General features: G+C 40.2%; 2 long non-coding RNA genes across 3 annotated transcripts in view; one reads left to right on the top strand and one right to left on the bottom strand.

The window, feature by feature from the left end:
- The window catches only part of LOC132009938 (uncharacterized), a 30,093-nt gene extending 25,612 nt beyond the window's left edge, over positions 1-4,481 (top strand). Inside the window, exon 3 of the long non-coding RNA XR_009402100.1 lies at positions 4,427-4,481. This is a non-coding gene — a long non-coding RNA (uncharacterized LOC132009938). The remainder of the gene's footprint in view (positions 1-4,426) is intronic.
- LOC132009937 (uncharacterized) overlaps positions 1-23,777 on the bottom strand; it is a 149,582-nt gene that overhangs the window by 72,265 nt on the left and 53,540 nt on the right. For both annotated transcript variants that reach the window (XR_009402098.1, XR_009402099.1), the window contains exon 3: positions 186-340. This is a non-coding gene — a long non-coding RNA (uncharacterized LOC132009937). The remainder of the gene's footprint in view (positions 1-185; positions 341-23,777) is intronic.

Genomic DNA, 23,777 nt, shown 5'->3' with positions numbered 1-23,777 from the left:
TTGGCCACTTAACTGACTAAGCCATGCAGGCACCTTACCCCATAGTTCATTTTAGCAAAAGCATTACATTTATGTGGAAGAAATGTATTGATGAGCCACTGTCGTGGCGTTGGGAGCCCAAGGGCAAGTTTAGGTCCCAGAATGTGCTCACTAAACTCTTGTGTAGAACCCTGTAGAGGACTTACCTGTGATCCCCAGACACAGGTAGAGAGAGAAGGCAAGGAACCAGCAGGCTGCCAGTGGGCTGTGCTCTGCTCTGTTACCGTCTTCCTGTGCTCCAAGCAAGGTCAGTCCAGGTAGCCAAAAGTCCTGTTGAATGCTGGGTGCCCATGGGCTCTTTCTAGAAATGGGTAAAGGAGCTTGTTTTTATGTCTGAATGGATGAATGGTGAGATACTTAAAGCAAACTCCAGCTGTGAGGGAGACTATTAGCAGGGCCCCGGCATTTGCAGCAACACTGAGGAGGTCTTTGTTGTTCTACAGGGGTACAGGTGTAGAGGTCTGACTCAGATTTCCTAACAGCGGACTTACACCAGTGAATGCACTACCATGGAGATTTGGGGAACCCAAACACCAGACTACAGCAGAAGTTGAGGACTGAATGTAACAAACACAGGCACAAAGCTCAATCATGGCATTCATTCCCAGGGATGGCAGAGTAAAGAGCCACAGATGAAGAGTTTGGGTCCCTGGTAGCTGGGCTGCATACGGAGATCCCCATAAATGAGCGGCAATCAGGTTGGGCCTGTGCCCTCAGTTGAAGTAAATGTGCAGCACCGTGTCAGCGCTTGGCCCAGACCCCTTCAAATCCCTTTCTACCCCTTCTGGGTGCTCCTACCACTTCTATGTCTTCCCTGTGATTCCACTGCCTATAGCGAGAGCCTGCAGTGATTTCCTGAAGTTCCCTTCAGACTGGTAGAGCCCACCCAGTGCACTGGAAAGAAAGGCTAGGAGTTCCGGGGAACTTACTTCTCCATCATGGCCCATAGCCACTGGCTAACGGGTGCAAGAAGATTCAAGTCCATTCCCTTTCAGAGGTGTAACTGTACCTCAGAGCAAAACTTATACTCCAGAATTCCCCTCAGGATCAGGTTGAAAGTATCTTTCATGGGACCTTGCCTGAAATCTCCCTGTGTTTGTCTCCTGACCTTCTGGATATTGCATTGCCTCAACTCTCTTGTCAGATTCTCATCTCAGCATTTACTTCTGGGGAATCCAACTAAAACAGGTGTATCTGCCTCATGCAGATCTGGCTATTCCTACCAACCAACTTCCTCCCTTTGTTTTGGTTTCCTGACAGAAAGCAACCTCATGACTAGTAGACCCTTTTACAGGGAATGAAAGAGTTGGCCCATGAACACCAGCATTAGGATGTCTCTCACCTTAGTACTTTGCCCTCGGAGGATCTGTTAAAGACTGTCCTCATCCATTTTTTTGAAAACCTATAAAGCTACTATTGAAATTTTTAGCTCTTGGAGTCTCTCTTCATTGACACCAGGTTTCTCTTCTTTGAGACAGACAATTCTTTGTTTTGGGGAACTGTGCTATGCATTATAGGATGTTTAGTAGTATCCCTGGTCCTCTACCCACTAGATGACAATAGCATCCCCCTCTCCCCTCAAGCTATAATAACAAAAAATGTCTCAGACATCACCAAATATTACATGGGAGAAAAACTGCCTCTGGATGAGAACTATCCATCTACAAGGGCCCCTGGGGCTGTGGCTGGTGCTACCATCACACTCTTTGGAATGAGAACCCACTTTCCCCTCCTCTTTTGAGGTCAAATTTATTAATGGTGTGAGGTAGGGGTTTTTGCTTTGAAAACACAAGAGACTTCAAAGGCCTAGTCTCTGAGAGAGCACACCAAGCTGGTGTGCTCTATCTCTGACTTCAGTAGCTTTCTCATATATCCTAGACAAGGTTCAAAACCTTTGTAACTGATGCAGAAGGAGCATGCTCTGAATAGAGTCTCCACCATCATTTTCCATTTCTTTGGTAATAGGAAGAGTGATTTACCCTAGGTATTCCATATTGTTGAGGGCCTCCCATTAGGCTGGTGAAAATGGGCTTCTAAGTCTGTAGATAGATCCCCAAATGCACCCACTAGTTTTCTCCCTCAAGGAATGTAACTCCTCCTTGCTAAGGAAGCAGAATTAAGAACAGGATAGAACCTCTTTCATGAGCAAGATTTATAACATGACTGATAGAAAATGTGATCCAAGTCAGTGTAGCTATTTGTGATTTCCATTCCACATGAATCTGTTCAGAATGTTCTGTGTAGGGGTGCCTGAGTGGCTCAGTGGGTTAAGCCTCTGCCTTCAGCTCAGGTCATGATCTCAGGGTCCTGGGATCGAGCCCCATGTCAGGTTCTCCACTCCATGGGGAGCCTGCTTTCCCCCTGGCTCTGCCTGCCTCTCTGCCTACTTGTGATCTCTCTCTCTCTCTCTCCCTCTGTCAAATAAATAAATAAAATCTTAAAAAAAAAAAAAAAAAGACTGTTCTGTGTAATTCTCCTTGGCCATGAGGGGAATGTAAAAAGCACATGGAGTTTGCTGTTAATGGACTTATTATAGCTGTGTGACTTTGGAGAAGTTTCTTAACCTCTCTGAATCTCATTTTCTTTACCTAACAATGAGTACCTATTCATGAGCATGTTGGTGTTTTACTTTTTAATAAAATGAGATAAAATATGCAAGATCACCTGGTAAAATATGTATCACAGAACTGTCAATCAACAGATGGCAATTACTCTGTCTTTTATAATGCTGGCCAAGTTCCTTCATTGATCTGAGCTTTGATTTTTTTCGTTTATAAAGTGAGAATGATAATACAAATTTCACTGGGGTCCTATGGAGATGAAGTAATAATTTAGATAAAAATCTTTTTAGAACTGTAGAGTTCCATAAAATATGATTATATCTACTACATAACCACTATGGATAACACTGGAGCTTATAACATGATGAGCACTGGCAGCTTGCCTGTAAGTTCTGGTGCCAGCAAAGGGTAGAGTTGTGCTCTTTGACCACCTCAGAGCACCTGCTTTTCTCACCTTAATACTAATGCAGGTATTTTCGAGTAAGTACTGGGCCTGAGTGAAGTTTCCAAAGTACCCCACCCTAAATCAAGGGGCCATCCTCTGGTTCAGAATCCTGAAGGGCTTAACTTTTCTGATGGGGAGAAAAGTCCTATAGTGTAAATATCTTCCTTTGATACTCTGTAAGAGCTAACATTTTTAGAGTATTCACTCTGTGTCAGTCATTGTGTTTCACTAAAGATATTGTGTGAATTATCTTACATGATCTTCACATGATCCCCTAAAGTGAGCACTATTATCCTTAATTTATAGATGAGTTAATTGAGGCTCAGAGTAGTAGCTTAAGTGTGGGAGCTGGAATTCTAATCTAATAGTCTAACTCATACAACTGGCAGCCCTCTAATTTCAAATACTGGGAACACTGTCACTCTAGAGCTTAGATTAAGACTTTGTTGGTGGTGGGGTGGATACAGGGGGGACGACCTCTTTCCCTCAAAATAAAAAATAATATTCTATCAACCAGAGTTATCCCAAGTGAAACATGGCACCTTTAAGTATGAGGGCCCCCCTACTATTACAGATATTCAAGAATAGTCTGAACAAATAGCCATCAGAGATATAGAAGGGAGAATTCTATTTGGCTAGGTTTTTTGTTTTTTTTTTTTTAAAGATTTAATTTATTTATTTGGCAGAGAGAGATCACAAGTAGGCAGAGAGGCAGGCAGAGAGAGAGGAGGAAGCAGGTTCCCTGCTGAGCAGAGAGCCTGATGTGGGACTCGATCCCAGGACCCTGAGAGCATGACCTGGGCTGAAGGCAGTGGCTTAACCCACTGAGCCACCCAGGCGCCCCTGGCTAGGGTTTTGATTATACAAGAATGTAAATGTGCCAGAAACATCAGGTTTGGGATTCTTGCAAAACACAAAATGTATGTGGCATACAGTCTGTATGGGAATGATATCATAAGTAGGAAGTCAGGTTCTCTTTCAAAAAGAATATGGGATTGAATATAAGGGATCATGGGTACAATCAAATCTAATACCAAAAGATCCAAGATAGCTAAGGAAATGGATGGATTAAAGTAGAAAAAATGGGAGCTAAAATGAGCACCAAGAAATTAAAAAGAGCTAGATAAGTCTGAGCAGGCAAGGAGCATTGCCAACCCTAGAGATCAATTTAGATATGTAGGTCTACGTTTACTCTCCAAGGGTGGGCAGGAGTCAGATCCTACTCTGTATGTTAGGCCATGAAATCCAAGCTTCATCTTGCAGGCAAAAAGGAGCCACAGATGGGCTGTAGTTAGGTGGTTTCATGTTGATAAAGTTGGAGGGTGATCAGAGAAGGTCTGATCCTCTGGTCAGACAGTGATGCTTATGATATTGGTCACAGGACTTCTACCCGACATCTCATTGGCCAGTCCGGGCTTGTCATCCAACATGCCACTGATCTGCTTCTGTCAAGTTCATCCATAGGTTTCATCCTGAAAAACTACAGGTAATTTTCTATTTTCATACTACTTTACTTCTCAGCAGCATTTTACACAGTAGCACTCTCCTAAGTTGGTTTCCATGATAGCATGCTCTCCAGGATGCTTTATTTTTATTCTACAATATTTAAAACCCACAAAAAGCATAGAAAGTTTACACACCCATACACCTACTACCAAAATCAAGTAGATGTTTACATACTGCAATTATTAATCCAACTCTATTGCTTCTTGTATCTATATTTTTTCCTTCTGGATTCAATTTTCTTCATCCTAAAGTACATACTTCTTTCTGGTAGAATCCTCTCGATTATGGTCTAAATATGTTATTTTTGTCCCTTTCTTGAATGACATTTAGCTGACTGCAGATTTTAAATTAAGAGTGAATTTTCCCTTAATTATTTCTTTATATAATACCTATCCTCTATTACTGTTGAAGGTCTATTGTAGCAGTAAACCCTCCTCATGGACACTGTTTTAGAAAACAAGCAGCAAGATGACAGACCTAAAACTAAAAACAACTAGTTATAATATAATTAAATGTAATGGCTTAAACCCTCCCATTAAAGGCAGTGATTTTGTTTGGATAAAAAGATGAAGATACAACTAAATTCAGCTTAAAATAAGTGCATTTTAAATATAAAGATACAAACAGATTAAAAATAAAAGAAAGAAAAAATTATATCATGTTAACACTACCTTCCTATCTCCCCTCAGAAAAGATTGGAATGGCTATATTAAATGTTAGAAAAAATCAATTTCAGAACAAAGACTACTTCATAATGATAAAGGAGTCATTCATAAAGGTCATTCACAAACCTAAATGTTCATGAACCTTACAACAGAGCCTCAAATAGAATTTCAAGGATATAAATGATACAATTCACCATTATAGTTGGAGATCTTAATAACTAAATAATTGATATAACAAACAAATAGAAAATTAGTAAGATATAGGAGACTTGAACAACACTACCAATCAGCTTTACCTATTTGACACACTTATAGAACATTCCACTCAACAATGGAATACACTTTTTCAAGTACACACAGAAAATTTATAAGATGGACAATATTCTGGGGGCGTCCAGATGGCTCAGTGGGTTAAGCCTTTGTCTTCGGCTCAGGTCATGATCTCAGGGTCCTGGGATGGAGCCCTGCATTGGGCTCTGTGCTCAGCAGGGTGCCTGCTTTCCCCCACCTCTCTGCCTGCTTCTTGCCTACTTGTGATTTCTCTCTCTCTGGCAAATAAATAAAATTAAAAAAAAAAAAGATGGACAATATTCTGGACCATAAAAGAAGTTTCATTAAATTTTAAGAGATCCAAAGCAGATGCAATATTTTCTGATCACATTAAAATTAAATTAGAAATCAATAACAGAAAGATATCTGGAAGATATCTTGGACGATATCTGGAAGATATCTTGGACGATATCTGGAAGATATCTTTGGAAACTAAGTAACACACATCTAAATAACCCATGGGTCAAAGAAGAAGCCAAAAGGGAAATTGGAAAGCATTTTAATTTAATGAAAATGAAAACAATAGCATACCAAAATTTGTGCAAGCCATTAAAGCCATACTTATAAATTTATACACTAAGTGCCTACGTTTGAAAAGAAGAAAGGTTTTAAATTATTGACTTAGCTTCCACATTAAGAAACTAGAAAAATGAGACAACTTGAGACCCAAAATAGGCAGAAGAAAAGATGGAGTGAAAAATCTATGAAGTAGAAAACACCAAAAAATGAAGAAGATCGATTAAACAATAATTAGTTTGAATTACCAATAGTAAGAATGAGGGAGCTGCCATCACTTCATGTTCTACAGTATTAAAACATAATAAATAAATATTATAATTCACTTTATGTTGAGAAGTTTGACAACTTAGATGAGATGAAAGGAACAAAGGATAAAACAACTAAAGCTTGCTCAGGAAGAAATACATATTAACAGCCCTAAATATATTTAAAAAATTAAGTTTATACTTGAAAACGTTTCCCTAAAGGAAACTCCTAACCCAGAAGAATTCACTGGGAATTCTATCCCACATATAAGAACAGAATATTACCAATTCTATACAAACTCTTTCAGAAAATTGCAGAGAATGGAATACTTTGCAACTGACTCTACAAAGCCAGCCTTACTCTAAAGCCAAATGAGACAAAAACTTTCAAGAAAATTACAGACCAATATCCCTCATGAACATAGCAGCAAAAACCCTCAAAAGAATACTAACAAGATGAATCTAGCAACATATAAAAAAGATCATCCATCACAAACAAAAGATGTTTCTCCCACTTGTTTTGTCACCCAACACTGTTACTCAACATTTGAAAACCTTAAGGCTACTCCTACACCATACGTACCCTTGAACTTTATTTGTGAAAACCCACCAAGTCTTTCTATGACTTATTACCACCTTTCCTCTTCTTTCTTTGCAGTACTGTTCGGTTATTAGACTTGGACCCTTGGTGTTTGCTGAGGAATCTATCTTGTGTACACCCTTTGGTTTTTTCCAATTCTGGATATCTAAATTCAGAGCCCAAGACCAGTCCCAAATTCAGCCAGCCAGAGTCTCATCCATGTCCAGCCTATTTACAGACAAGAATAAGACCACCTTAATTTACAAATGCAGGGCTTTGATAAACAATATATATAAAACACCTAACACATGGAAGACACCCAAGGAACACCACTTTCCTTTTTCTCTTCTAGGGGAAAGGTCTGGATGAAATCTGAGTGAGGCGAGCTGCCTATTATGTTAGGCTTCCAGCTCTGTGTTGCAAATCCAGATGTGGGAAGCCCATTGCTCTTCTTAAACATCCAGCTTGCTGGATAAAGTTGCAAAGTGCTGTTTGGGCTGTGCTGGAAGATGAGGACTATTTTTGGTGGAGAGTAATTTAATCTCATTACACCAGCAGTCCATTTACGGCTGATGGTTCTGCCATAGATTTCAGACCCTATCAACAAGATAAGGTGCATCATTTCCGGGAGATGTATGATTGCCACTGCAAAATTATTTTTAGGAAGCTGTCTTTTTATTTTGTCCAGAACATTCACCTGAAAATAGCTCTGAACATTGTGGAGGCTGCACCTTGCAGAGTACTGAGCTAAAAGTTCAAGCCTAAAGATTTATGGAGAAGATTTTACCTCTAATTCCAGATTTTGTAATGATACAAAACATGTTGATAATAAATAGCAGCCATAAGAGTCTTGAGAATATGGTACAAATTCAATCCACTCCCTGCCTTTTATCCAGAAAGAATCTAAGTATCCTGTTCCTTGAGGCAGCGGCTATTTCTTCCCCTCTCTGCTAATAGTGGACTTTCAATTGTATTCCACTCACAGGTTGCTTTCCTTTTCTTCCTTGCTGACAGAATCCTAATTTTGTTCAGGCAGCAAATCATGAAAGCCAGTCTTGGCAATCCCAGTCCTTTTTGCCAGTCTAAGGGAGCCAGGAAGCCAGCATGGGAGCCAGGGTTGGCAAAGGAGATGGAAGGAGATGCTTCTAGAGACTTCTGCAAGAATACAGAAGAAGAGCAGTACATGAAGAAAACCCTCCCCTGCCACTTCCTCAGTCTTAATTTTGGAGCAGGATGGGGATTTGATGTTTGAGGGTGCAGCAGCTATCTTGACACCAAACCACAGCCTGGGGAAATGTGAGGCAGAGGGGAAGCATGGGTACTAGGCTTGGACTACCTTCCTTTGGATTTTTGATGGTTAAATAATAAAAGTCCTGGTGGCCTAAACCACTGCAGCCTGGGCTTTTACTATTTGTAGCTAAAACAATTCTGAGATGAACACCTACTGATTTTCCAATATGTGTTCTCTCCATCTTCCTTAGTATGTAAAACAACACCCCTCCCCCACCACTATCACCATTTTCTTCTGGGAATATGGTCACCTGGATTAATGCTCCATTTCCCAGTCTCCATTTTAACTAAGTATGCCCATGTGACCAATGAGATTTTAGCAGATTGTGTCAGATGAGAGCCATTGGAAATCATCCTTAAAAAGAATTGGTTCATAGTATTCCATTGTGTATATATACCACATCTTCTTTATCCACTCATCTGTTGATGGAACTAGAGCGTATCATGCTTAGGGAAATAAGTCAAGTAGAGAAAGACAACTATCATATGATCTCCCTGATATGAGGAAGTGGTGATGCAACATGGGGGCTTAAGTGGGTAGGAGAAGAATCAATGAAACAAGATGGGATTGGGAGGGAGACAAACCATAAGTGACTCTTAATCTCACAAAACAAACTGAGGGTTGCTGGGGGGAGGAGGGTTAGGAGAAGGGGGGTGCGGTTATGGACATTGGGGAGGGTATGTGCTTTGGTGAGTGCTGTGAAGTGTGTAAACCTGGCGATTCACAGACCTGTACCCCTGGGGATAAAAATATATGTTTATAAAAAATAAAAAATTTAAAAAAAAAAAAAAAGAAAAAAAAAGAATTGGTTCATATATTTTGCTCCTTTTGCTTCATCCCCATCTTCATGTAGGCACTTGGGATGAGAATGTGATGGTTGGAGCTTTAGCCAGCATCTTGATCTGTGAAGATGAAAGCCTTATCCTAGGGACAAAAAGTGGCAAGGTGAAAGAACCTATGTCTTTGAGGTGTTTGCAGGCAAGAACAGCCCTAGATTTGCCCACCTCCAGACTTTTGTACAAGAGACAAGTCAGTCTCTATCTCATTTAAGCCATTTTTATTTAAGTTCTCTGTTCATGCAACTGAGTTTAATCCCAGGTGATAAACTAAATGGGCAGCTGCTGGGAATACCCCAGAGCCATTGTACTTCATACCCCAGAGTCTACAGCAGCCCTCTAGTTTCTAGAAGAGAAAGAAGGAATTAACAGTGAATGGCAATTACTCAACTCTTATATTGTAGCACAAAAGTAGCCATAGATAATATGTTAAACAAATGGGTATGGCTGTGTCTCAATAAAACTTTATTTACAGAAACAGTTAAGTTGGTTAGATTGGGCCTGTGGCCAGCTATTTTAGATGCCAACCATTGTGTTAGATACTCATTTGTTAAGCATCTACAATGTGCCTGACATTTGTCCAGATGTTTCAGAACACTGCCCATAATTATTTTGATCAGATTCTGAAAGTCTCATGCATGGGGACACTGATCACTAGAGATAGTAGCCACATAGCCACACTCACAGTCAGTAACAGTGCTAATAACAGTGCTGGGATGTGAACCCAGACCTGGTTTCTAAAATTCATGCCCACTTGAATATATTACTCTCATATTCTTTTCCATGAATGAAATTTCTCTTCTAGTAACTGTGCACTGTACCTGTGAGACTGCTAGTGGGCACACCTGACCACATTTCAGATGCTCCGCAAGGACCAGAACAGTGGGACACACCAGCGAAGCTCATGGAAGGAGACGCAAACATAAACATTGTCTCATTTAACACATTTCCTGCAGACAGAACAGTCAGCTTCAAGTTATGGGTGGGAGAGGAAGGGACAGACAATAGAAGGAAAAAAAGAGAGGCACGAGGCTCTGAGGAATTCCACAGCAGAATAGACTAATTATAGTGCCTCCTCCTGAGAACCCAGTAGGCAGGAAGTTGGAAATTCTAAACCTACCAACAGGGACCTACCATGTGCTGACCCCTATATTAAGGGCTTTCCTTCTGTGGTCTTATTGAATCCCCCCAAAAAGCCCCATGAAGTTGATACCAGGAACCTCCTTAATGGTACCAGAGGCTTAGAGAATTGAGTACATGGCACAAGGCCACCCAGCTTGTGAGCAAAGCTATGAATTAAGTGGGCATCGGTCTCAGTCCTAAGCCCATCCTGTCCCCAGCCCCATGGCTTTCCAGAGCCACTCTTGCAATGGAAGAGCAATAGGGGCTGCTCTGGGAGTGTCTTGTCCCTTTGGCCATACCACTCTGATCAGAGTGTGGGCAAGTCAAGTCCCCTGTTCTCTCTGCTCCTTTTTCTTTGGGCAGAGCAGCGAAATATGCAGAAATGGAGAGAGCAGTGGCTTCAGTGGGAAGGAGCATAAGGTTTAAAACCATGTGTCTAACCAACACACCATCCTTACGCTCTCCTTCTTGTACTGACTGACTGCAAATCTTGATAGAGTCTGGCTGCCTGCAGACCCCAGAATACCTTCATGATGCCTCTGCAACTGCCTACCACAGTGGGATGGACCTGGGAGCAAACCCAACCACCTCTGTTCTACAGAAGTCTTGGTGAGCAGGGACAGTCCAATACGGCTAGCACCAGAGCCCTGAGGTAGGACAACTTTCTTCTTAGAAGGGCCCTAAGGGATGGGGAGCATTGTCCATGAGGACTAAGGGCTGGAAAGGCAGGGCAGAATTGGGTGAATGTAAGGGGTGGTGTGCCCAGTGTGGCACACATGGATCTTTGTGCCATTTCGGCCCCATCCCCACCCCTCCCTTCTCCATCCTTGACCTTACCTCCTGTAGCCTCCTAACTCTGCAAGAGCTCTCATCTCCTTGCTTTTCTTTTCCTGGCTACAGCCTTGCATGTTCAAAGGCCCTTGAGCACTGCTCAACTCCCTCAAAGTTTCTAACTTCATCTAAACATTCACCTTAAATGTTCACTCTCTTTCTTCTAGATGTTAAACAGAGCTATCAGAACCAGGATGTCTTTGGGGATGCAGCAGCTGTTTCTTCAAGTTGCACATTATTTTTGATGGTCACTCATGTACTGCGACTGTGGGGTAAACACCTTTGGTCAGGAGACAGAGGTAGGACCGGGGAGGTTGGAAGTAACCAAGCTGGTGGGAGTTTGCCACGGTGTCTTAGAAACAGTTTGGTTTAAGCCCAGACAACCTGAGTTCAGTGCTGGGATCTGACTGCTTTGAAGTAGGGCATGTCACTCAACCTCGGTGTGCCTCAGTTTCTGCATCTGTAAAGAGTGATAATAATTTCAGGATTGTCAGTAGATTATAGGGAATATGGGGAAGGTGCTTTGCACACTGTAAATAGAATTACAAATGTAGTATGTGATTTCCTGTGCACAACACTTAGCAATTGGGTAATTAGAGTCCTATGTTTCTGTAGCAGTCAATGCTTTTGATGATTAACAGACCAAGGACTAGATTAGACAAGCCCAGGCAGCTGCTAGAGGCTGTGAGGGGCACAGGTTGTAGCAGCTTCTGTTCAAAGACGTCTCGTTTTACTAGGCTTTTGTGTTTTCAAGGAGAAGCGGTCAACTTTTTTTTTCTTTAAATTTCTCTCGATTCACCTAGGGATGCTAATTGGTGTATATTCTGTGTAATGGGAAAATATTAAGATTGTCAAGATGGCAGTAGGGAGAGAGGATGCAGAGAAAAAAGGAGGGAAAACTCACAGTTTATGGAAGTATGAGTACCCACGTCTTGGGTTGTTTTTTTGGTTTTAAACCTAATGAGCAAATAAGAGCCCACTTGAAGTGGTCCTCACCCCAGGATCTTTATGACCTGCTCTTGACTCAAACTGATTTCAGCTGCATGTACTTGTGAGTGTCTGGGAGTCCCTGTGCCCTTTGGCCTGAAAGGGTTGCAGAAGCCTCCAGAAGCCTCCTCCATGTCTGTCTGTGTCGACTATGTTTCTGGGTTTTTTTTTTTCAGCCTGTTTCCTTTTCACCTCTGTCCTCAGCTGTCTGGGTAGGCCTGACTCATAAGAAACCACAGCCAAGACACCTGGTGGTCTGAGTCATTGGCTATTGGAGCATCTCTTTCTTAAAAAAAAAAAAATAAATAAATACAGGCAAAAGTAAGTGCCTAAGTAACTACTGCATTTTGCAGGACATTTCATCTAAGTAGTGCTTTCAATGGTTAGCTCTGGGAATTCCCCACATGTGTCAGATGACTTCTCATTGGCAACTGTGATATAAGCAAATCATTTTGTCTCCCAGCAACAGGCTTCCCTCCTCCCTCCCTTTTCCTTCTGCAAGTAGGTTTGGGTGGAGAAATGAGGACATGGTGTGCTGCCTGGTGCACATGGAGGACCGACCAGTAGACCCAGGAAGGTAGATGGAACAATTTCAAGGGGGAAAAGGAAGCACAGGGCATAGAACTCAGCCTGGAGATGGTCCTGGGCACAGGTGTGAACAGGCCAGGTGAGCTGCTGAGGGGAGACTTCCTAGGCAGGATCAGATGATTCTTTGCCTCCCTCTTTCATGGTCAAGTGACATGCTCCCTTAAGCAGCAGCTTTCCTTTACCCCTGGGACCCGCAGAGGCTGCACAGCTCCTCACAGACCCATCAAAGTACCTTGCAGGAGGAAGTACAGACAAAGGTATGGGTTGGAGATGGAGGAGAGCCATCCTTTTCTTAGGGCCCGTACACCCATAGGGGGCACTAATAACAGTGCCCTTCCATGCCAGTGTTATTGGAACTAGACTCATTAGTGTTCTTTTGATGATCCCTTGGTGGGAGGTCACCCCCGTGGGCACAGTGGGGACCAGAAGATGCAGAAGGGAGGCAATATGCTTACAGACAATGGTTTTTGTACCTTGTGACATATCTCCTCAGCCCACTTATGAATTCAACTATAGTTCTGGTGGTAAGCTCAAATGTGGGCTCACTTGAAAATGTCCACCTCAAACATGAGATGAGCCTTCCTGTTTTTCTGCCTCAGAGCCATCTATGTCTAAAGCTGGAGACCACTCAACCCTCACACAAGCACAGCATGGAAATGTGGGGAGGTAACACCCCCGGAGTCACCATCAACTAGTGGAGAAGGAGAGCCTCTCATCATTTGGTTGGAACATTCTGGAAGGAATTCTGTACACTTGCCAGATGTCCCAGAATTGAGACCCTGTTGCCCACAAACAACCCTGGTAATACACATAGAGCAGCTTTTCCTCAATCCTGGGCTTGCTCACCGCCTTTCCCTACACCCCTACTTCCTGGGATCTCCTCCCAAATAAACCAGTCCCGTCTCAGGCTCTGCTTCCAGGGGAGTCCAAACTAAGACAGAAATGGCATTAACATCTGAGGATTTGAAATGAAAGGTGCTTAAAGGTCTTGTATCAGCTTCTTGGGAATGCAATCTCTTACATTTTGGTATTGCCATTTATACCTAAACCAGAGAGGAGGAGAGTTCCAAAACCAGCTTTGAAACCCCTCTACGCCACAGGAAATTGCTGTTGTCAAGTCAGGCTGTGAAAAAGACTTAGTGACACAGAAAGCTCAGAGGACCTAGTCAGGGGAATTGATGGGGTGACTCAATTTATCATGTGACAAGAAATTCTAGTTTTCCTCAGGAGAAAGCTGCTGGATATTATTATTTTTTCCTCAGTCATATGGTTCCATTTTTTAAAAAAATCCACAGTTCTAGAATGGTGAGTGGCTGAGAAAAGACTGGGGAGAGTAAAGTTGTAATGTGAACCTAAAAACGTTTATAAAAACTTTACATTCATAAAAGCACATTAAATTAAGAAAATAACAGTGGAATTTAAACCTTGAAAATTGAAAATAAAAGTTAATAGTCAATTAATTTTTCATGTCTTTAATTTCAAGATAATGTACTGAGATAATGGGCTGATGTACAAAAGAGAAAGATTATTTGGGGAAGAGGCATTCTTAAGATTCCTTTTATCTTCTGAGTCACTTTTGATCTTTATATACCCTATTGAAATTCTTTCTATTGCAGAAAGTAAATACATCACAGATGGAGAGAGACTCATGTATTTGGTAAGGTGTGGTAACTCCCACCCAAATATTTCTTTTCATTTTACTCTGTTCATTAAAGGGCCAGCTAACATGTTAAGTGTGTTTGTGTGTTAGAGACAGTATTCACATGTTTTGTGAGACATTTACAACACAACAGCTCTGAATATACGTGATATTGTCCAGTTCTTTGAACAAGAAAGCTGTTAGGCATGCACTATGATATGATTCAGTTTTAAAACTTTGAAAGGTTGGGGTGCCTGGGTGGCTCAGTGGGTTAAAGCCTCTGCCTTCAGCTCCGGTCATGATCCCGGGGTCCTGGGATCAAGCCCCGCATCTGGCTCTCTGCTCAGCAGGGAGACTGCTTCCTCCTCTCTCTCTGCCTATTGTGATCTCTGTCTGTCAAATAAATAAATAAAAATCTTTAAAAAATTTTTTTTTCAATCAATTTTGTGTTTGAGAAAGTGGTATTTATTCTCAGGGAGAAAATAATTCTTTTCTTTAAGGAAATCCTTTAATGGCTCTTTGGTTATAAATAAGCTCCCTGGCTCTTGTCACAGCAAAAAGAGGGAAGTTACTTTGCTTAGATCGTTTAATATTAAGAGACTTTAAATTTTTCCCTGGTGAGTTCAAGTCAGAAGTTAGAGTGCCAGCAGTAGGATACACCCAAGGCAGGGATGGTCAGTTTTAAGTTGTTTTTTGTCTTGTGCAATAATTTCTCTTTGTTATTCTCAAACCTTCAGTGAATCCCATTACTCACAGAGCACTGTATTAGCAGGGAAATGAAGGCGGAGAAAGCAGCCATGTCAGCGTCTGGGCAAAGTAATGCCAAGAGAACACAATAGCCAGCAGAAGCAGAGAGTAGAGGGTCAGAAGTCAGTAAGACAAAGCTGGAAGCAGTTTAGAGTGAGAAGATGCATCTGTAATTCTCCACCTCTAGAAATATTCAGGAGGCAGCTGAATTTCTTACAGAGTGAGTCTGGATGAGGTTTCAGTTTTCCTTGTTTGTTTGCTTTTTCCTGGAGATAAGAAACAGAGACTTAGTGAGGTGATGAGAGTTACCAAGGGAACATGTGCCAGCTGATTCATTCCCCCCAAAAGGTAAAGAAATAGAGATTTTGTGGGATCTTACTGAGCTCACTCATCTTCTGCATCACCTTAGAGGCCATTAATTTGGGGCCATTTTTATATTCAAGTTTATTAGATAAATGGAATTGAATCTTGATTTAACTTCTTTTCTTATTCATCAACTTTTGTTAACCAACTGTACAACAGTGGTGACTTCTAATGGTTAACCCAGCCTAAATTTTTAGTAAATGTGTTCTAATTTTTCAGACTCCCTCAAACAATTAAATTACTGGAAGTATGCAACAGGATGTAAATGGAGTTCTTGGAGCTTGTTCACAGTGTTCCATTAAAACTGAGACCCTTGAAGTCCCTGTCCCAAAGCACTGATCATGCTATGAATACACCAGCACCATGAAGCAGCTTACTTGAGGGTTCCAGGAGAACTAGCTATGCCAGTTTTTAAAATCCAAGTGGGAGGTGTTTCTGGAAACATTGGAAATATGGAGCTTTCTATTATAATCCTCCTACTAAGTCTAGCTAAAATCTCTGGCATGACATATAAGAGAAACATAAGGAGACTCTGAAATGTGGACCCTGGCTGGGGAACCTCAAGGAAAGACAAGGTGATGTTTCCCTGGGTGTCCTTTGGCCTCAAAGATCCCAGACTGGGGACAAAAGAAGCCAGCAACTCAGAAATGTCAATGGTTGCAGACAAAAAGAAGCCCTAAGAAAATTCTGCTCTTTCCAGCCAAAGGAGTAGGAAAGCGACAGTCTTAAAGACAGAAAACTTTTAGGCAAGAACTGTCTTCTTCCAGTCAAACATCACAGAAAGCACCGTAGCATCACCCCACCTCTTCTAGCAAAGGCCAAGTGGAAAGTCTAGATTTCCACCCTCACCAGGCTGTCACAAGGCACTTCAACCCTCCTGACAGAGTGGTGCCTCAGAAGTTAGGGAGTTGGGACTTTCATCTCTGAGGTAAAGACACTGCCCACCCCCACTCTCTGTCAGTGGAGATCATTCGAGAAGCCTAGATTTCCACTTCCACTGGTCGATAATGAGGTGCCCCTCCCCCTCCTCACTGGGGAGTGTCAGAAAAAACCTGGTGGAGAGTCAGGACTTCTGCCCCGGCTCAGCAGTAATGAGTTCACCCCTGCACAGTGGGAGATGATGGGGGACAGTAACAAAGTGCCACCCCCGTCCCCCTAAGGATAACAGCAGAGGCCCAGTGCTGAGACCGAACTCCTACTCCTGACCAGAAGCAAGAAAGAGATTCCTCCCTCCTCCTGTTTTGACTTCCACCCCCACCGGCAGTAATGAAGTGATATTCCCCTTTCCCCATGAGAGCAGAGTGAGAAGAATCTTTCTAAAATACATAATTTAAATGAGATCTAGAGTCTTATTACAGTACACCAAATGTCCAGGTTTCAACTGAAAATTAACTCTCATACCAGGAACAGGAAGATCTCAACTTGGATAACTATTATACCAAATACTGAATACAAATATCAACACAAGATATACAAATACCAAATGCAATACCAACACCAACACCAAGATGACACATGTTATAATTATCTGACACAAATTTAAGAACAGCCAATATAAACATGTGTGAGAAATTATGAATATACTTGAACAAATTAAAAATTAGAAAATCTAAAAAAAAAACAACCCCAGAAAATCTTAGCTAACAAAGAGAAGATATAGAAAAGAGCCAAATGAAAATTTGAGAACTAAAATATACAATAACCAGAATAAAAACTCAGTGGGTAAGTTCAACAGGAGAACAGAGAGGATAGAGAAAAGGATCAATAAACTGAAAGGTAAAACAATAGAAATTAAGAATCTGAACCATAGAGAAGAAATAGACTGATGACAAAAGTCACATGATGATCTCAGCAGATGCAGAAAAAGCAGCTGAAGGAATTCAATACCCCTTCATGATAAAAACACTCAAAAAAGAATAGAAGGAAACTTTCTTAACCTGGTAAAGGACATCTATGAAAAACCCATATCTCACATACTTAATGGTGAAGGATTGAATGCTTTCCTCCTAAAATCAAGAACAAGTGGTTCTTACCATTATTCCTCAACTTTGTACTGCAGGTTCTACTCAGGACAATGAGATATGGACAAAAAAATAAAAGGTATCCATATTGAAAGAAAAGAAGTAAAACCATTTTATTTGCAAATGACATGATCGTTCATACAGAAAACCCAGGGAATCTAGTAAAAAATGAATAAAGCCTCAGGGACATGTAGTACTATGAGGAAAAAAGCTAGTTCTTGCTTTTGCAGTGTTAGAGCCCAAAAAGAGAGGAGAAAAAGAGTGGAGCTGGAAAAGTATTTGAAAAATGAAACAACTGAAAATTTCCCAACTTTAGCAAAAGACATAAACCTATATAATTAAGAAACTGAGCAAATCTCTAATGGGATAAACCCAAAGAAATCTGTGCCAAGATTTCTGAAAGCTAAAGACTAAGAAATCTTGAAAGCAGCCAGAGAGAAACGAGGTGTTACCTGGAGGGGAAACAATTCAAATGACAGTGGCTTTCTCATCAGAAACCATGGAGGTCAGAAGAAAGTGGCACAATATTTTTCAAGTGCTGAAAGAAAAGAACTGCTACCACTGAATTTTATATTCAGAGGAAATAGCCTTTAGGAATAAAGGGGAAATCAAGACATTCTCAGATGAGAGAAAGCTAATAAGAGAATTTGTCACCTGTGGACCTACTCTAACAAAATGGCTAAATGTAGTTCGATAAAAAGGAGGAAAACAATAAAAGAAGAAATCTTGGAACATCAGGAGGAAAGGAATAACATAATAAGGAAAAAATATTGGTAAAGAGGCTTCCTTTCTCTTCTTATGCTTTCTAAATTATGTTTGATGGTTGAAGCAAAAATTATAGCATCATCTAATGTAGTTCTCAAAATATACAGATGAAATATTGAAGGAAATTATAATACAAATGGGAGAGAGTAATGTGACATGAAGTGAGGAGTACGTTTTATACACTTCACTTGAACCGGCAAAATGTCAACATCAGCAGAATGTGAGTTATGCATATATAATGTAATACCTAGAGCAATTGTCCAAAAAAGTATGCAGAGAGATACACTCAAAAACACTATAGAAAAGTCAAAATGGAATGCTAAAGAAATGCTCAATTATCCCTCAGGATGGCAAGAAAAATAAACCAGAGCAAAAGAAAAACAGAATAAACAGAAAAAAAATAAAATGGTAGACTTAAGTCCTAACATATTAATAGTTACTTTAATGTAAATGAATAGGGATGCCTGGGGGCTCAGTCAGTTAAGCTTCTGATTCTTGATTTCATCTCAGGGCATGATCTCAGGGTCATAAGATCAAGCCCTGCATCAGGCTGTGGAATCTGCTTGAAATTCTTTCCCCCTCCCTTTCCTTCCCCCTCTGCTACTTCTCTTCTCTCTCTCTCTCTAAAGTAAATAAATAAATGAAAATAAAATCTTTTAAAAATTTAAATGAACATACACAACAATTAAAAGAATTTGGTGGAGTAGATCTTTTAAAAAAGTGTTGAATTAATATATACTGTCTAAACTATCATACAATCTCCCTGATATGAGGAAGTAGAGATGAAATGTGGGGGGTTTGGGGGGTAGGAAAATAATAAATGAAACAAGATGGGATCAGGATGAAGACAAACCATAAAAGACTCTTAATCTCACAAAACAAACTGAGGGTTGCTGGGGTAGGGAGAGAGTGGTGGGATTATAGACTTTGGGGAGGGTATGTGCTATGTGAGTGCTGTGAAGTGTGTAAACCTGGCGAATTGCAGACCTGTACCCCTGGGGCTAATAATACATTATATGTTTGTAAAAAAAATTTAAAAATTAAAAAAATATATATGTATATACTGTCTATAAGAAACTGACTTCAAATATGATGGTATAGATATGTTGAAAAGATGGAAAAAGATATGCCATGCAAACATTAATCAAAAGAAAATGGCGGGTTGCCTGGGTGGCTCATCTGCTAGATGTCTGCCTGAGCTCAGGTCATGATCTCAGTGTCCTGGGATTGAGCCCCATGTCTGGCTCCCTGCTCAGTAGAGAGTCTGCTTCTCCCTCTGCCCCGGCCCTACCTGTGTTCTTTAGCTCTCTCTCTCTCTCTCTTTCCTTCTTTCTCAAATAAACAAATAAAATCTTTCAAAATAAAAAACAAATCAGGAATTGTTATATAAATTTACCAGAAAAAGTAGACTTTAAAAAAACAAAGATAATTATTATAGATAGAGAAGAACATTACATAATGATAAGTCAAGCTACCAAGAATAGAGACCAATTCTAAACGTATATGCTTCAAACACCTGAGCAACCAAATATGTAAAGCAAAAACCAACAGAGCTGAAAAGGGAAATAGACAAATCCATAGTTTTAGTCAGAGGCTTCAGCATCCCTTAAAAACCATACATAAAATCAGCAAGAATATAGAACTCAACAGCACCATCAGCCAACTGGATTTAATTGACACACATGAAACACTTCACCCAGCAATGGCAGAACGCACATTTTATGCTCAGAGAAAACATACCAAAAGAGATCATACTGTGATCCATAAAAAAAAAATATAAACCCAAGGTAATCCCATTTGGAACAGCGTGGATAGACCTAGAGGAGATTATGCTAAGGGAAATAACAAATCAGATAGAGATAGACAAATACCACATGATTTAATGTATATGTGGAATCTAAAAAACAAAACAAAACAAACAATCCAGAAACAAACTCATAAATACAAAGAGCAAACTGGTGTTTGCCAGAAAGGAGGGTGGTGGAGGGAAGAACAAACTAGGAGAAGGGGTTTAAGAGGTACAAAACTTCAGTTATAAAATAAGTCACAGGAATGAAAAATAAACCTCAACAAATTCCTAAAAATAGATATAATACAGACTATATTTTCTGACCTCAAGGGACCATACCTCAATTTGGGGTCAAAAAGTAAATATTAAGAAAAATGTTAAAATACATTGAACTGAATGAAAATGAAAATACAACATATTAAAATTATCAGCTAAAGCTGCACTGAGAGGGAAATTTACAGCAGTAAATGCTCACATTAAATAAGAGAAATCTCAAAACAGTAATTTACATCCCCACCAGGAGAAATGAAAAAGAGCAAATAAACCCAAAGGTAGCAGAAGGAAGGAAAAAGAAAGTTAAAAGCAGAAATCATGGGGCGCCTGGGTGGCTCAGTGGGTTAAGCCTCTGCCTTCAGCTCAGGTCATGATCCCAGGGTCTTGGGATCAATACCCACATGGGGCTCTCTGCTCAGCGGAGAGCCTGCTTCCCTTCCTCTCTCTCTGCCTGCCTCTCTGCCTACTTGTGATCTCTATCTGTCAAATAAATAAATAAAATCTTTTAAAAAAATAAAAGCAGAAATTAATGAAATCAAAAGCAGAAAGACATTAGAGAAAATCAATAAAACAGGAACCTGATTCTTTGAATAGATCAATAAAACTGATAAACCTCTAGCAAGGATATCATAGAAAAAAAAAGGGGGAAGATGCAAATTACTAGTAACAGGAACAAAATACAGGACTATTAATGTAGAACCTGGAGACATAAAAGAATAACAAGAGAACACTATGAACACATCTACACACATGAATTTGACAATTTGATGAAAAAACAATTTCCTTGAAAAGTACAGTCTCATCCCATACGAAGTATATTATTTGAGTAGCCCATAACAGTTATAACAATTATGAAAATTAAGTTCATGATTTTAAAATGCCCAACAAAGGGGCACCTAGGTGACTGAGTCGGTTAAGCATCTGCCTTTGGCTCACATCACAGTCTCAGGGTTTTGGGATCCAGCCCCACCTGGGGCTCCCTTCTCAGTAGGGAGCCTGCTTCTCCCTCTTCCTCTCCCTCTGCCCTGTTTGTGATTGGGGATCTGACTCCTGGTTTCAGCTCACGTCATGATCTCCTGGGTCATGAGTTCAAGTCTTATGGAGGGCTGCACGTTCAGTGTGGAGTCTGCTTAAAGATTCCCTCCTTCTGCCCCTCCCCTGACTCATGAGCACACTGTCTTTTGCTCTCTAAAATAAATAAAGAAAGAAATTTGGGGATGCCTGGGTGGCTCAGTCAGTTAAGCATCTGCCTTCAGCTCAGGTCATGCTCCCAGCTCTGGTCCTGGGATAGAGTCCCACATCAACCTCCTTGCTCAGTGGGGAGCCTGCTTCTCCCTAGGCCTACTACTCCCCTGCTTGTGCTCTCTCTTTCTCTCTGGCAAATAAATAAAATCTTTTAAAAAGTTAAATTAAAAACATAAATCTCTAAAAACCTTTTTAAAAAATCAAGTGCATTTCTATATGCTAGTAAGAAACACATAGAAACTAAAATTAAAAACAATACCATTTAAGTTTTAAAAAAATGAAAATACTCAGTTGTCCATCTAACAAAACATACATGGGACTTGTTTACAGAAAAATACCAAACACCAGAAAGAAATTCAAGAAGATCTAAGTAAATGAAAAGTCATAGTGTGTTCATTAATTGAGAGGTTCAGCAGAATAAAGATGCCAACATTCCCAAATTGGTATGCAGGCTTAACTACCAAATCCAAGTGAACCTTTTTTCTAGACATTGACAAAATTATTCTAAGCTTTATATGCAAAGGCAAAGGAACCAGACAGTTAAACCAATTTTTTTTCATGTGTTCTGACAAATTCTTTAAAAAAATTTTTTGTATTCAAATTCAACTCAATTAACATATAGTGTATTATTAGCTTCAGGGGTAGAATTTAGTGATTAATCCGTTGCATATAATACCCAGTGTTCTTTCATCAAGCGCCCTCTTTAATGCCTATCACCCAATTACCCCATCCTCTCACTGCCCCCACCCCCCGCCCTCCAGCAACCCTCAGGTTTAAAAAGGAAGAAAAAAGTGGGATGAATCACCCCATCCAGTTTTAAGGCTTATCATATAGGTATAGTTAAGTGCTCAAGACTGTGTGACATTGGTGAAATGATAGATATATGAATGGAATGAGCTAGAGAGGCCAGAAATAACACCATACAAGTAGAAGCAACAGATTTTGGACAAAGGGGCAAAAACAATTCAATGAACAAAAGACAGTCTTTCCAATAAATGGAGCTGTAACAATTGGGTATCCATAGACAAATAACCAAACCAAAACAACAAATATAAACCTTAGACTTAAACACTTCACTTTATGTAAAAATTAACTGAAAATCAATTATATATTTAAATGCAAATAAAATGTAAAGCCATAAACTTTAAGAAGGTAATATAAGAAAAAGTCTTTAGGACCCAGGTATTGGTGAAGACTTCTCAGACATGACACCAATTAGTGCTCCATAAAAGAAAAAAAAAAAAAAACCAACAAATTAGACTTTATCAAAATTAAAAATATTATAAAATATTCCATTAAGAAGAAAAGACAAGCGACCAAGTGGGAGAAAATATTTGCAACCACATAGCTGACATAAGACTCATAGCTAGAATACATGAAGAGTCCTCTCATGTCAACAGTAAAAAAAAAATCCTAATTAAATGGACAAAAGCAAGATACCTCTATGGCTCAGTGGGTTAAGAGTCTGCCTTCGGCTCAGTACATGATCCCAGGGTCCTGGGATCAAGTTCTGCCCCCATCAAACTCCTTGCTCCAGCAGGGAGCCTGCTCTCCCTCTGCCTGCTATTCCTCCTGTTTTTCTTCTCTCTTTCTGCCTGACAAATAAATAAAATAAATCTTAAAAAAATAAAATGGGCAAAAGACACAAGGTATTTCATCAAAGAGGCAAATCAACACAAGAAAAGTGTTCAACATCACTAACTGTTAGGGAAATGCATTTTAAGAACATGACGATTTATCACTACACAGAAATTGAGCTAGGTAAACCAAAAAATGGTGATAATACCAGATGTCAGCAAAGATGTGGAGACACTGGATCTCATACATAGCCCCTGGGAATGGAAAATGATACTGTCACTCGGGAAAATAGTTTGAAAGTGTCTTAAAAAACTAAACATGCACTTAGCAGAAATTGCACTTCCAGAGAAATGATAGCTTATGTCTACACAAAATCCTCTACAAGATAGTTCATAACATAGCTATTTATTTGTAATAGGTAAAAATGAGAAATAACCAAAATGCCCCTCAGTGAGGGAGCGGTTAACTCTGGTAAACAACCACCACAGACCCATCATCAATAAAAAGGGATAAAATATTAATACACACAGCAAGCAGGGCAAATCTCGAGAGCATTATGCAAATGGAAAAGGCCAACCTCAAAATATTATATATTGTATGACTCCATTTATGTATTATTCCCTAATGACAAAATTAGAGAGAGAGAAAACAGATTAGTGGTTTCCAGGGGTAAGGATGGTGGAAGGTATGGTGGGGGTGACTACACAGGGCAGTAGGATGGTGATCTTCGCAGGGAATGGAACATTTCTGTATCTTGATTGTGGCTGTGCTTACAGAAATTTACATGGGTGATGAAAGGACATAAGACTATA

This window comes from Mustela nigripes, chromosome 2 (assembly GCF_022355385.1).
Source record: "Mustela nigripes isolate SB6536 chromosome 2, MUSNIG.SB6536, whole genome shotgun sequence".
In the NCBI taxonomy this organism is placed as follows: domain Eukaryota; kingdom Metazoa; phylum Chordata; class Mammalia; order Carnivora; family Mustelidae; genus Mustela; species Mustela nigripes.
The sequence above is the reverse complement of the archived record's forward strand: the minus strand, read 5'-3'. Positions and strand labels throughout refer to the sequence as shown.